The sequence below is a fragment of the Chionomys nivalis genome, chromosome 7 (assembly GCF_950005125.1).
Source record: "Chionomys nivalis chromosome 7, mChiNiv1.1, whole genome shotgun sequence".
Taxonomy (NCBI): Eukaryota; Metazoa; Chordata; class Mammalia; order Rodentia; family Cricetidae; genus Chionomys; species Chionomys nivalis.
Genome location: NC_080092.1, coordinates 28,584,441 through 28,598,036, shown reverse-complemented (window position 1 = coordinate 28,598,036; position 13,596 = coordinate 28,584,441). Strand labels below are relative to the sequence as shown.

At 37.5% G+C, this 13,596-nt stretch overlaps 1 protein-coding gene across 2 annotated transcripts in view; it reads right to left on the bottom strand.

Annotated features, from left to right (window-relative positions):
• Positions 1-13,596, bottom strand: part of Sox30 (SRY-box transcription factor 30) — a 33,285-nt gene that overhangs the window by 8,654 nt on the left and 11,035 nt on the right. The window lies entirely within an intron of this gene.

The window sequence follows — 13,596 nt, the reverse complement described above, 5'->3', positions numbered from 1 at the left end:
TTTCATCTTTTCCAGGAGGTTATATATTGGAAGCACAGGTTCTGTTATTTTCAGAAGGGCCTCTCACTCAGTAATATACACTCATGGTTCTCTGTCTCGTGGTTTACCAGTCCCTTTCTTTTCCCAGCAGTCAGTGCTAGTCTCGCTGGCTGGATATAACAGTTCATCCATTCATCCACTCAAGAAGTTCTTGTTTCCTTCAAAGGCAACTATGAATAGTCTCCATAAACATCTTTACGCAGATTTTTATATGGGCAAAAATTCATTTGGGTAAATACCAGGCAACACGATTATTGTTTAGTTTTGTTAGACTCTGATAACCTGTCTTCCAACTGGCTGTGAATTATCTTCTAATTCTCTTTAAATCACACTGAATTAATATATTTATTGCTGTGTATGATACATGTGTGTGCCTTATATAGTTGTGTGTACATGTGAGTTTTGGCATGTGCATGTCACTGCACACATGCAGGGGTCAGAGGCACACTGAATTAATCTATTTATTGGTGTGTATGATACATGTGTGTACCTTATATAGTTGTGTGTACATGTGCGTGAGTTTGGGCATGTGCATGTCCCTGCACACATGCAGAGGTCAGAGGACAAGCAGTTTCCACCATGTTTGACACAGGGTCTCTTGTTCACGGCTGCACACCAGGCCAGCTGGCCCATGTGCTTCCAGGGATTATGTGCGCTACTATGTCTGGTTTTCCATGGCACTATGCCCACTGAATTTTGTATAATCATTTAATACCTTGAAACTATGTAGTTTATGAGCTACAGTGTACATTTTGTGATTGTTTATAATTGTTTTATTTTATACTTTTGAGTTTTTTGCCTTTATGTGTTGTGTACACCATATATAGGCAGGTGCCTATGGAGGCCAGAAAAGAGCACTGGATTCTACAACTGGAGTTACAGATGGCTGTGAGCACTCGTGTGCATGCTGGGAACTAAACCAGGGTCCTCTGGAAGACTAGTTAAGTGCTCTTAACCACTAAGTAAAAACCCTCATTTTTAATTTACTGTGCATGCATGTGTATGTGTGTGAGCACATGCATACATTGTCAAACATGTGGCGGTCAGAAGACAGTTTTTAGAAGTCAGTTGTGACTTCCATCATGTGGATCCCAGGAATCAAACTTAAGTCCTCAGGCTTTCTGGCAAGTGTTTTTATCCACTAAGCCATCTCACTGGCCCATTGAACTAAGGCATTTAATTTTTCCAGTAAGATACTGGGTTTTAGGAAAGGCTTTTCTAGGGGGTCTTTCAGTGGCGCACGCCTTTAATCCCAGCACTCGGGAGGCAGAGGCAGGCGGATCTCTGGGAGTTCGAGGCCAGCCTGGTCTACAAGAGCTAGTTCCGGGACGGGCACCAAAACTACAGAGAAATCCTGTCTCAAAAAAAAAAAAAAAAAAAAAAAAAAAAAAAAAAAAGTCAGGAAAGGCTTTTCTAATTCAGCAGATATCATCTTGTGACTTTATTGCTAGTCAATTTTCAGACTGTGAGTCACACATTCATTTCTAAGGTTAAGTCCAATGTGGTCCTGGTTTGCAATCCTTTTACTATTGCTGCAGGATTTAGTTTGCTAGCATAATTCTGCACATATATTCATATAAGGTATGCGATTTTGATGATTCACTCTGGCTTTGGTAACAGGGTGATGCTAATATTGCAAGTATTCCTCTTTTTTTTTTTTTTTTGGAAGAGTTTAAGAAAGAACTGATGTGCATTCCTCTTTCAAAATTTCATAGCATTTACCAATGATGTGACCCAGTCCCAGATTTTCTTCTTTGCTGGGAGGTTTTACATTGTTGAGTCATCTCTTAAGTTTTAAAAAAAAAAAAAAATTAAGTGTCTTCTTGTGATTGTCAATATGACAGTACCTAGAATCACCTGAGGGAGATGGGTCATTGGGCACGGTTGTGTGTGATCATCTTGATTACATTCATCAAGGTGGGAAGACTTGGCTACTACGGGTGGCACCATTCCCTAGACAGAACGTTGGACTGTACATTCTATCCAGGAAGAAATGGGACTGAGCAGCAGCATGCATTTGTTGCTCTGCTTCCTAACTGTGGAGAAATGTAATCAGCTGTTTCAAACTTTGGCTGCTTTTTTTGCTTGACATGGTGAACTGCATCCTTGAGCTGTGGCCAAGAATAAGCCCATTCTTCCTTACATTGCTGTCCCAAGGAATTTTATCACATAACATGAAAAGAGGCTAAGCTCTTTGTTAAACTTGTTTCAGCATATACAGCATTTGTCTTAGCTGTTTTTACCTGAGAAGGGATTTGACAAGGAAGGAAGAAGGGTTTATTTTCACTTTTAGTTTGAAGGGATACAGGATACCAGAAGGTAAGGCATGGCCACAAGAGTGTGAGATGCCTGTAGTTAGGAAGACAGATGGTAGCAACGGTCCCATTTACAAATCTTACACACCTTGGCAGTTTTGTGCTTTTCTAGTTTTGTTTTTCTATTATAACAGTCATATATGCTTTAATCTTTCTTTTTTTCTGTATTGACTTTTGTTTGCTCTTTTTCTAATTTCTTAAAGCATAAGGTCAAGTTGTTGACTTGATTTCATGGAGCACACACTGACCTGAAACTCCCTATGCAAATGAGGATGATCTTGAACCTGTGATCCTCCTGCTTCAGCCTCCTAAGGGTCAGCATCGCAGGCATGTGTCACCATGCCTGGTTTATGTAGTGTTGTGGATTGAAGCTAGGGCCTTGTGCACATCAGGCAAGCACTGTACTAACTGAGCTATAACCCCAGCCCTGAGGATCTATCTTTTTAAATACAGGCATTACAGCTATGAACTAAAATCTGAACACTGCTTTCAATAGTATACCCCACAAGCTTTGTGACATTGTGTCTTCATTTTCACTGATCCTTATGTCTTCGATATATTAGGTGCTTAATTTCCAACCTTTTTTCTTTTATCACCATTTTATAATCACATTCCATTGTAGTTAGAGAAGAAATTTTATTATGCCAATCTTTTAAAACTTACTGAGGTTTTATTGTAATCTGAACCATGATCTTACCTAGATAGTTGTACAGTACTTGAGAAGAGTATATATTCTCCTGTTAAATGGAGTCTGTGGATGTGTATTTATTAGTTCTATTATTAGGTTTACAGTGTCTTTTAGCTTATCTCTTTATTGATACCATTGCTGATTTTGTTCTCTATTATTATAGCTACCTAGCCTTCAGGAGGGCAATCATTATTTAGGGGGTTGGAACGGATGGAGACAGGTCCTGCACTTTTAAAGTTTTCAGTGCTATGGTTATTTCCTACAAGTATAAATACTGGAAGAAAACTCAATGATTTAAATGAAAAGGTAGAAACAATACTAACAAGACCCAACAAGCAGAAGAAAGAATATTAAGGATGAAAGACAGGTAGAGGAAATGGTACAAATATCTGTAAAGACAAATAATAAATGAGTATGACCACAAAGTCATGAGAATCAAGAGACCAACCAAACCCAAGATCAAAGGTGTAAAAACTAAACAAAGATGTAAAAAACAAATATGTATAAACTAAAACAGAATCTATTCAATAAAATTACAGCAGAAAATTCCCCAAATCTAGAGGAATGGACACAATGACTACAAGAAACATTCAGAATCTTAAATACACATGAGCAAAGAATGTACCTCTCAATGACACACGACAGACAGTCAAGACGTCAAAAATACAAAGAAAGTTTTAAGGGAAAACTGCCAATTCACCTACGAAAGCAAACACAACAGCACAGTTCAGTAACGCTAAAAACTAGGTAAGCATGGAATGGTGTATTTCAATCCCTGAAAATCAATGCAATCAAGACTGCTATATCCAAGGGCTGAAGAGATGCTCATCAGTCAGGATCACTAGACACTCTTCCAGAGGACTAGGGTTCAGTTCCCAGCGTGAACATGTCAGTCCACAATGCTCTGTAACTCCAGTCCCAGGACATGTGATGCCCTCTTGTGGCTTCTGTGAACAATGCACACATGAGGAAACTAGACAAGCACAAGCCAAACATCTATACACACAAAAATAATAAACTATTTTCTTTTTTAAAAGATATTGTTATACCCAGCAAAGCTTTGGTGTGAGAATATTCTATACAAAGAAATTAGGACATTAAGGACCATCACACTAGCACCGCAGGAGATACTTACAGAAATAGTATACTCAGAAGAAAGATAACACAATCATGAAAACAAAGGAAAGAGTAAATTTTATAAGGACTAGATGAAAAAAGGAGAGCTAAAAGGGAATACATCACCCAACACAGCAAACCAGCAACTTTTTAATACTACTACAAATGAAAAGGACATAGTGAACAATAATCCAAGGAAAATACTATTACAGGAATTAGTAAATATTTCTCAATAACACTTTCTATATAGTCTCAACTTATAAATAAGAGATACAGAATAGAGACGAAAAAACAAGATCTAACTATAGTTACTAAGAAACACATCTTGCTGTAAAGATATCCATAGAATAAGAGTCAAAGGATGGAAGTCAATATATCAAGCAAAACTAATCCAAAAACAACCAAATTAAAAACCACATGGAGAGTCCATCTTACTCCAATCATAATGGATCCCATCAAGTAAACTACCACCAATAAACCCTGGTGGGGATATGGGGGAAAGAAGAATGGTAGGAAAGGGGACCCTTATACACCACTGGTAAAAATGTAAAATTAGGTGAGTCACTATACAAAGCAGTATGCAAATTCCTGAAAAAAAGCATATCACATGACCCAGTTACACTTATCCGTGGTACACACTGTAAGGAATCTAAGTCAGTATAACACAGATACTTGCATATCCATGTTTGCTATGGTTTTACTAATAATAACAAAGATATGGAATCAATCTATATGCCAATTAACAAAGAAATGGAAATAAAATGTGAGGTATGTGTGTGTGAGTGAGAGAGAGAGACAGAGAGATGTGGGACAATGGTGTGTATTCTGTCAATTATATTTTATTTTTTAAAATTTTTTAAAAATATTTATTTATTTATTATGCATACAATATTCCGTCTGTGTGTATGTCTACAGGCCAGAAGAGGGAACCAGACCTCATTACAGATGGTTGTGAGCCACCATGTGGTTGCTGGGAATTGAACTCAGGACCTTTGGAAGAGCAGGCAATGCTCTTAACCACTGAGCCATCTCTCCAGCCCTGTCAACTATATTTTAAATAAATGCTGATTGGCCAGTAACCAGGCAGGAAGTATAGGTGGGACAACCAGACAGGAAGTAGAGGTGAGTCAATGAGAACAGGAGAATTCTGGGAGGAGGAAAGCTTGGTCTGCTGTCGTGATCTGGTCCCAGAGCAAGCAAGATGTAACTACCTCACCAAAAAAGGTACCAAGCCATGTGGCTAACACAGACAAGAATAATGGGCTAATATACGTTATAAGAGTTAATAAGAAGCCTAAGCTAATGGGCCAATCAGTTTATAGTTAATGTAGACCTCTGTGTGATTTCTTTGGGACTTAACGACTGCAGGAACCAGGCAGAACAGAAAACTCAATCAAGAGAGAGAGAGAGTAATGGAGTTTTATTCAGCCACAAGAAATGAAATTATGTCATTCACAAGGAAATGAATGAAACTAGGGGTTATACTAAGAGCTAAGTAAAAGGCAAATACTGCATATTCTCTCTTGTATTAAGAATCTGGTTTTTCAGATGGAAGGTGGTAGTGAACGCCTTTAATCCCAGCTCTCAGAAGGCAGGTGCACCCTTATCTCTGTGAGTTCAAGGCCAGCCTGGTTTACAAGAGCTAGTTCCACGACAGAGTCCAAAGCTACAGAGAAACCCTCTTGGAAAAAAATCTGGTTTGTAAGATGAATGTCCACATAGGACATGAAAGTATCAGAGGGATAATATGAGGAAGAAGAAAGGATGGAGGAACAAGAGAGTAATGAAGGGAAGAAAAACAAATACTGCATGTTTTCTTTTACATATGGTATCTAGATTTATATACATACATATACTTATATATGTATATATATATATATGTGATGAACTGTGAGAAGGGAAGAAAAATAGCTAGCACTACATAAATTTGAGAGAAGGTAATGTGGGATGAATATAAACAATATACACATGAAATCCATTATTTTGTATGTTAATAAAATCATAGTAAAATGATGCTTCTATATACCTGTTATCTTCCCCCTTTTATGACTATCAGTTGAAAAATTACATTTGTATATTTAAAAAACTCAACAATATAGTTATAGTATTACTTCATCTAATTTTATACCTACTAAATAAACCAAGAAGAAAAAGGACATTAAATAATTATAAAGTGTATATTAACCCTATTATTTATCATGTCTGGGTCTTTCCACTAACTCCTGTGGGTTCAAATTATCATCTGGCTTCATTTTCTTTCTCTGAAATACCTTCACTTTTACTAGCCATTGTGTGTTGCTTCTGTTAATGTATAATATGTCTAAATACTGCAGTCCTCTGCCCCAAGAAAAAACAATTATTTCATAGTTTCTTTTGAAATCAGTTAAAAGCCATAAAATATATGTTTGTATATATACACACACATATAGTATATATACATATATTATACTATTTTTATAATTATGTAATTACATTTACTGGTACTGTGTTTTATTTGGATTGTTAGTTTCAACAGAACTCCTTAAAGTCAGGAGTAGTGGTGTACACTTTTTAATCCTAGCACTTGGGAGGAAGAGGAAGGCAGATCTCTGAGTTCAAGACCAGCCTGAGTTCCAGAACAGCCAGAACTACATAGTGAGGCCTTGTCTTTAAAAATGGCAAAAAGCAAATCACAAAAACAAACAACAAAAGGACAGCCTTTAAGATGTTTCAGTCCCTAGTGCTTTTTGTAAAAGATATGTATATAAATATACACTTGCATAGACAGTCATTCATATGTCTTACAATAAGTTTGATAACAGATTTTGATTATCTGAAAGCATACTTTCTCTTCATTGAAAATAAATATTCATCAAAACTAAAAGATTCTTGGCAAGCAGTTTTATTCCTTCTTTGACTATAATTGTTTCCAGTAAGAACTTAGTTGTGAATTTTCTAGAGATCTGTTGTATATGATGATCCAACTTTGTATGGTGCAGAGGGCTGTGGCGGTATAAAGCATGTGATAGCTAGTGCTCAGCAAGCCGACCTACCAGATGAGTGATTCCTAATGGGAAACCCCACTAGGCAAAGTCTACGGGGCTACTGGCTGTGGAAACGGGTTGTTTTCTGTCTGTATTTTTCTAATGTGCCACTTCATTTCTTCCCTAAGAACTGCATTCCTCCCCTAATGACAGCTTTGGGTGTTTTCCCACTGCTTGTGTGTTTATTTCATGTAGATATTCTATTTTGGAGCACCTAATATAGCTGTGGATGGTCAAGAAGATGATTTCTGCTTAGTCTGTATAATTCTTATGAGGAGAAAATTTCTAGGATATTTTTCATAACTCAGACTGACATAAAAGAATTCTCAGGACAAAGACAGCCTGTTACACAGACAGCTAATTTTAGACTCCAGAACAAACTCAAAGCAGGCCGCTTGCCCCAGGTGAAACTATGATTTACCTTGTGTTATGAGAATGGGTTGGGCCCTGAAAGGTAACATGTAATTGGCAGTGAGAGGAGCAGTGGCAGTGTGGAGAGAGGTGGCTGTGGAGAGCTATGTAAGAGCTATGCAGAGAGTATGTGTGTGTGCTGGCTGAGGACTATAGCTGAATGGGCAGAGAGAAGGCTTGGGAGACGAAGTGTGAGAGAGTTAATGAGCAAGAGTGAGTAAAGAGTAAGTGAATGTTGTAGAAGTGTGTGTGAGAGTGGGAGGGAGCTGTGTGAAAGAGCTGCTGCTACATAGAGGACCTGTGCCTGGGAACCGTGTACAGTGTGTACAGTGCTGTATGGTGAGAGCTATGTAAATAAGACGTATAGCTGGGGCTGTGTGGCGATGTGTGACTTGTGTGGAGGCAAGAAAGATGAAGCTGTATATAGAAAAGAGATGTAGAAGAAAAATGTATCTAAAGGAAAGATGTGTAGTCATGGGAAAATAGATGTAGCTCTGTGTAGAGATGTATGGCCATGTAGGAGAGAGGAGTGTGTATGTATGGAGAGGTATGGAGCTGTATGTAAAGAATGAAGCTGTGTGGAGACAGATTCTCAGAGAACATTTTTAAGATGAAGTAAAAGAGAAAATTACCATCATAAAGCGTGTGTTTCCTTCTTTCCCCCTCAGATAGAAAAGGCCTAGCTCTCAGATAAGAAGTTTTCCTAAGTTGAGTGTGGTGGATTTTTTTGCTTACCCTGGGCTGCTGACTGGAGGCTGGACCCCACCCCCCAGAGGTCAGTCATAGTATGGCTACTTGTCTGACTACTTCAAAATGTCCTCACTTTCTCTTTCAGCATTTTACTGTGATGTGTCTGGTTGTGACTCTTTCTGCATTTATCCTACTCAAAATTCACTGAGCTTCTGGAATATAGTTTTCAACATAATTAGGAAGTTTACAACCACTTCTTGCATAGCCTTTAGGTTTTATTTATTACCATTACTGTGTGTTGTGTCTACTGCTGAATGTGTGATTGGCAGTCAGAGGACAACTTCCAGTAGTCAGTCCTCTCCCTCGACCATCGGGTCAGGGTTACAGAGACTGAAGTCAGGCTTGCGGGGCACAGGGCAGGGAAGGGCAGCTTTTACCCACTGAGAAGTCTCCCCGACCTTTTTGCTCACTATTCCCATGTTCCCACCTTCTTCCTTTACTTCAATTTCATATACATTGCTGTGTTTAATGATAAATCTCGACTCTCAAGTGGTTCAGATTAATTTCTTCTTCCTTCTGTTTTAACCCCTTTCTGGTCTTCTGATAATGTAATATCATCAGTCTAGTTTCAAGTTTGCTGACATTTTCCTCTGCCAGTTGAATTCTATGTTTGAGGAACCCTGATGAATTTTTCATTTTGGTTACTCATATTAGTTCAACTTCAGAATTTCTATTTGTTCTTTTTTTAAAAAATTCTATGCCATCATCAATATTTTCAGTTTGATCAAAGAAATATAGGAGCTATTGAGATGGCTCAGTGGTTGAGCACTGGCTGCTCTTTCAAAAGATCCATATTCAATTCCCAGTACCCACATGGCCATTCACAACTGACTTTAACTACAGCTTTGCTTGAGATCTGACACCTTCACACAGATATACACACAAACATAAACCAATGGACATAAAAATAAATTGTTAAAAAAGATTATAATATATCCATAATATATCTTTTAAACATAATTTTCTTTAGTAATTAAAAATATTAGTAATAATTTTGTGGTCTTTGTCAATCTCAATTCTGGAATAAAGTTTCTACTGGTTTTCCTTTCTTTTATTTTCATCCATTTGGTAATTAATTCATTCACTTTGAGGCAGCTCAGGCTGGCTTAATATTTGCTATGAAACCCAGGCTGGCCTTGAACTTATGATCTTCCTGCTTGAGCCTCCTGATTACAAGGATCACAGGCATGTGCGACCACACTCAACTTTGTTTTACTTTTGAATGAATTGCAATTTCTTGCTTTTGAGTTTTGTTAAAAACTGTGTATTTAGGTAATATATTGTTGCAGCTCCCCCTGTTCTCCTCTAGATTTCTGCTTCTCACAGACCATTGCTCATTACCTGAGGTCCAATATCTTGCAATACATGTGTTTTATATAGCTTTACTGTTTCACCTAAAACTTAAATTCAGTTCTTATTACCATATTCAGTTGAAATGCAAGTCTTCATTAATAATTTAAAATACATATATTTAGTTTCTTCCTAATTTTCAATTATCTCAAATTCTTGGGATGCTAATCCTATTTGTAAGTTCTATAGACCTTTTTCCTCTCTCTCTCTCTCTCTCTCTCCCTCTCTCTCTCTCTCTCTCTCTGTGTGTGTGTGTATGTATGTACACCTACATATTAGCAGACACAAAGCATTTGTATGCGAAGGTGAAATATCAGCCTTGACTGTCACTCCTCAGCAGCTAGCCACCTTAATTACTGAGGCAGGGTCTCTCACTGTGACCTGGGATTTGTGAAGTAGGCTAGGCTGACTGGTCAGTGAGTCCCAGGCATCTACCTGTCTCTGCCTCCCCAGAACTAGAATTACAAGATTGTAACCCCCCACCTCTTTATATATATGTGGTGTGTGTCTGTGTGTGTGTGTGTATGTGTGCAGACACACTTGCACACACAGGTCTTCATTCTTTACTGACAACCATCTTTCCAGCACCAAGCTTAAATTCTTTTAAAAAATATTTTCATGTGTATGTGAGACTGTAGATATGTATGCCTGTGAATCACATGCCTGTAGTGCCCAAGCAGCCTAGAAGACAACAGATCCTTTAGAACTGAAGTTAAAAATGGTTCCACCTCCACGTGGGTGTTGAACCTGAGAATTGAACCTGGGTCCACTGAAGAGCAGTCTGTGCTCTCAACCTCTGAGCCATCTTTCCAGTCCCCAAGCTCATATTCTTAATGATTCCTTTTCTCATGTTCTAACCACTTCTCTGTCCCCTTGCAAGTTTCAGCTGGCCTGGGCAGCAGAAGTGTTCCTCTAAAACAGTTCCCCAGCTGGCCTGGGCAGCAGAAGTGTTCCTCTAAAATAGTTCCCCAGGTAACCTACAATCAAAAAAGGAATTTATCAACTTTAAAATGTCTTCAAAAAGTGGACTGGGTGATTTTAGATTCTAAGTCAGTGTGCAATGAATGCACTTCACCAATCACACAAAACTCCAGGCAAAAACATATTTCTCTTTATACTTCACCTGACTTGGTTATGAAAGTTTTCTCTATTTTTTACTATGAGAGATTTTAGTTTGAGACCATACATAATGCCAAGACTGGATATCTCCTCACGTAGGCATTTAAATCTGGCTTCATAGCCACTGAAGCTATTTCTGAGTCTGAACACCATCTCCAGGATAGTCTTCAGCTTGTTGGCCATTACAAAATATAGACTTACTCTCTTATTCTCTTTCTGATGGGTTCACTCATCTTAAATTGCTACTGAAATTCAATGTTTATAGGTAGCTACAGCATAAGGTATTCCAAGATAACTAGATCCATCCATATGTGGGGACTGGAAACATCCTTCCTCCACAAAAGTTCAAAGTATGCATATATATGTATCTATATACATATATATTATATAGGTGTGATTACAAAGAGTCCAGAATTTCAATCAAATTCTTTTTTGTTTTTTTTTTTGAGATAGGGTTTCCTCTGTGTAGCCCTAGCTGTCCTGAAACTCCCTTTTGTAGACCAGGCTGGACTGGAACTCATAGAGATCCACCTGCCTTTGCTTCCCGAATGCTGGGATTAAAGGCATGTTCCAACCCCTCCCCCCACAGCCTCAATAAAATTCTTAAATAAGTCTATAACCAAATACTTATTCAAAAGAATTTTAACCTGTTCTTTGTGTCTAAAACTTAACAACTAGATTGCCATGTTTCTATAAATCAGGAATTCTCTGGACTGCCTTCTCTACTATATGTATATATCTGACTATGTTTTCTCTTTATTTGAGGGTATTAAGTCGCCATTTGTCTTTCATATTTTAATATTTTTCATTGCAACATTTAATGAAGAACAGAATGAAGGTTCCATACACATCTCTTGAGTATGAAGATAAAAATACGCTACAGTGTGTTAAAGAGATGGCTCAGCAGAGAGCACACTCTGCTCTTCCAGAGGAACAGAAATTTTAGTTCTCAGCACCCACATCAGGCAGCTCACAACCACCTGTAATTTCAGTTCCGAGGGATCCAACATTCTCTCCTGGTCTCCACACACATGGCAAACACATATATACACATAAAAAAATAAATCTTTAAAAATATGCTACAAGCAGGGGAAAAAAGGAGAGATAGAGAAGAAAACTAACAAGAGCCGTGGATGCTGCCTGAAAAAAGGAAAGTTTCAAATAAAAAATGAAATGGCGAATACTCAAAGGCAGGGAGGCATTATCTCAGAGGTAGGAGCACATCTATGAGTCCCTTTGTTTTACAAAACACTCCATTAAAATGCCTAAAATATAACTTTTGTTAAAATATGTAAAATATAATAAACACAAAATTTGTGTATTTCGATTTCAAATACCCATTAGAATCATTCTATTGAAGCAATTAGGAGTAAGTACTCTTTATAAAATTCCAATATCAATTCAGAGACAAAACTAAAAGAAAATCAGTTAATTTTGTCATTTACCAATACTAGATTTTTCTACTTAAGAAAGCATAATTAAGCTAACTCATTCCCTGAGAAAACCTATCATCAGATATATAGGGACAAAAGTCAGAAAACAATTACAAAGGATTTTAAGTATGAAATTATAAATCTCACTTTCCTTTTTGAAAAAAAGCATATTATCTTGATATTTACATTCAATATATTGATTTGGCATTCCTAAATCCAATCAAATTCAAGTTTAAGAAGTACAATATTAGTATTTACCAACTTCATTTACTATTGCTAATTAGAGATATAACTCAATATTCTAAGTGCTTGTTTTCATAAGTCTTCTTATAAAATGTTCTTTTAAAGTATCAAAAAAAAAAATAAAGTATCAAAGAGGGGCTGGAGAGATGGCTCAGCAGTTAAGGGCATTCACTACTCTTTCAAAGGTCCTGAGTTCAATTTCCAGCAACCACATGGTGGCTCACAGCCATCTGTAATGAGGTCTGGTGCCCTCTTCTGGCCTGCAGCCATACATGTAGACAGAATATTGTATACATAATAAATAAATAAATAAATAATTAAAAAAATAAAGTATCAAAGAATTTGTATATTCATAGACAAATCCTATAAACCTATTCATGGTAAGAAAGCCTAACTTCCTATTAGTTCATCTATAGAACAATAAAAGATTGGTATCAAACATTTTAATATTCCAATCACAACATTAAGTGTGCCTGTATACTTAACAGCAACAGAGCAGTAGAGGGTATTTGCAAAGTGAAGTTTCAATTTGCTTTCCCAAGATATTTCCCTATGAAAACAAATTTCATTACAGGTAATTAACATGGGTAATTCTCTGGTTTGAAAATAGGCAGAGGGGAAGTGTAACTTTTAACTAGCCATTCCATCTCTCTTGACTTGAAAACCTTCCCTTTTCCATCCTTATCATTCAAAATGTTGTCCTTAAGCAAACAGAACTAGCATCACTTAGAAGAAATGCAGACTTGCAAGCATGCTAAGGTTATTCTTGTACCTGAGATGTTAACAGTGTCCATGTTTTAACAAGATACCACACAATTTGTGTCTGTGAAACGCAGCTCCAATAAAGGAATCATCCTATAAAACCACATTTGACAATATTGAAACCATATTTTCTATGGAAAGAGCTGGCTGGAGTGGAGAAACAGCTGCCCCAATGGATGGCAATGCATTCTCTCTAGCTCTAGCTCCCGGGTCCTTATGTGGCCCCCTTCACCCCTTTATGTGGACTGCTTGGTTCTCACTCAACCTCCAAAGTTAAAGAGAAGCCTGACTGAGGAAGTCAGGTTTTTCCAGAAAAGAAGAAATGCTTCATGCCAAGCGGCGGTGCA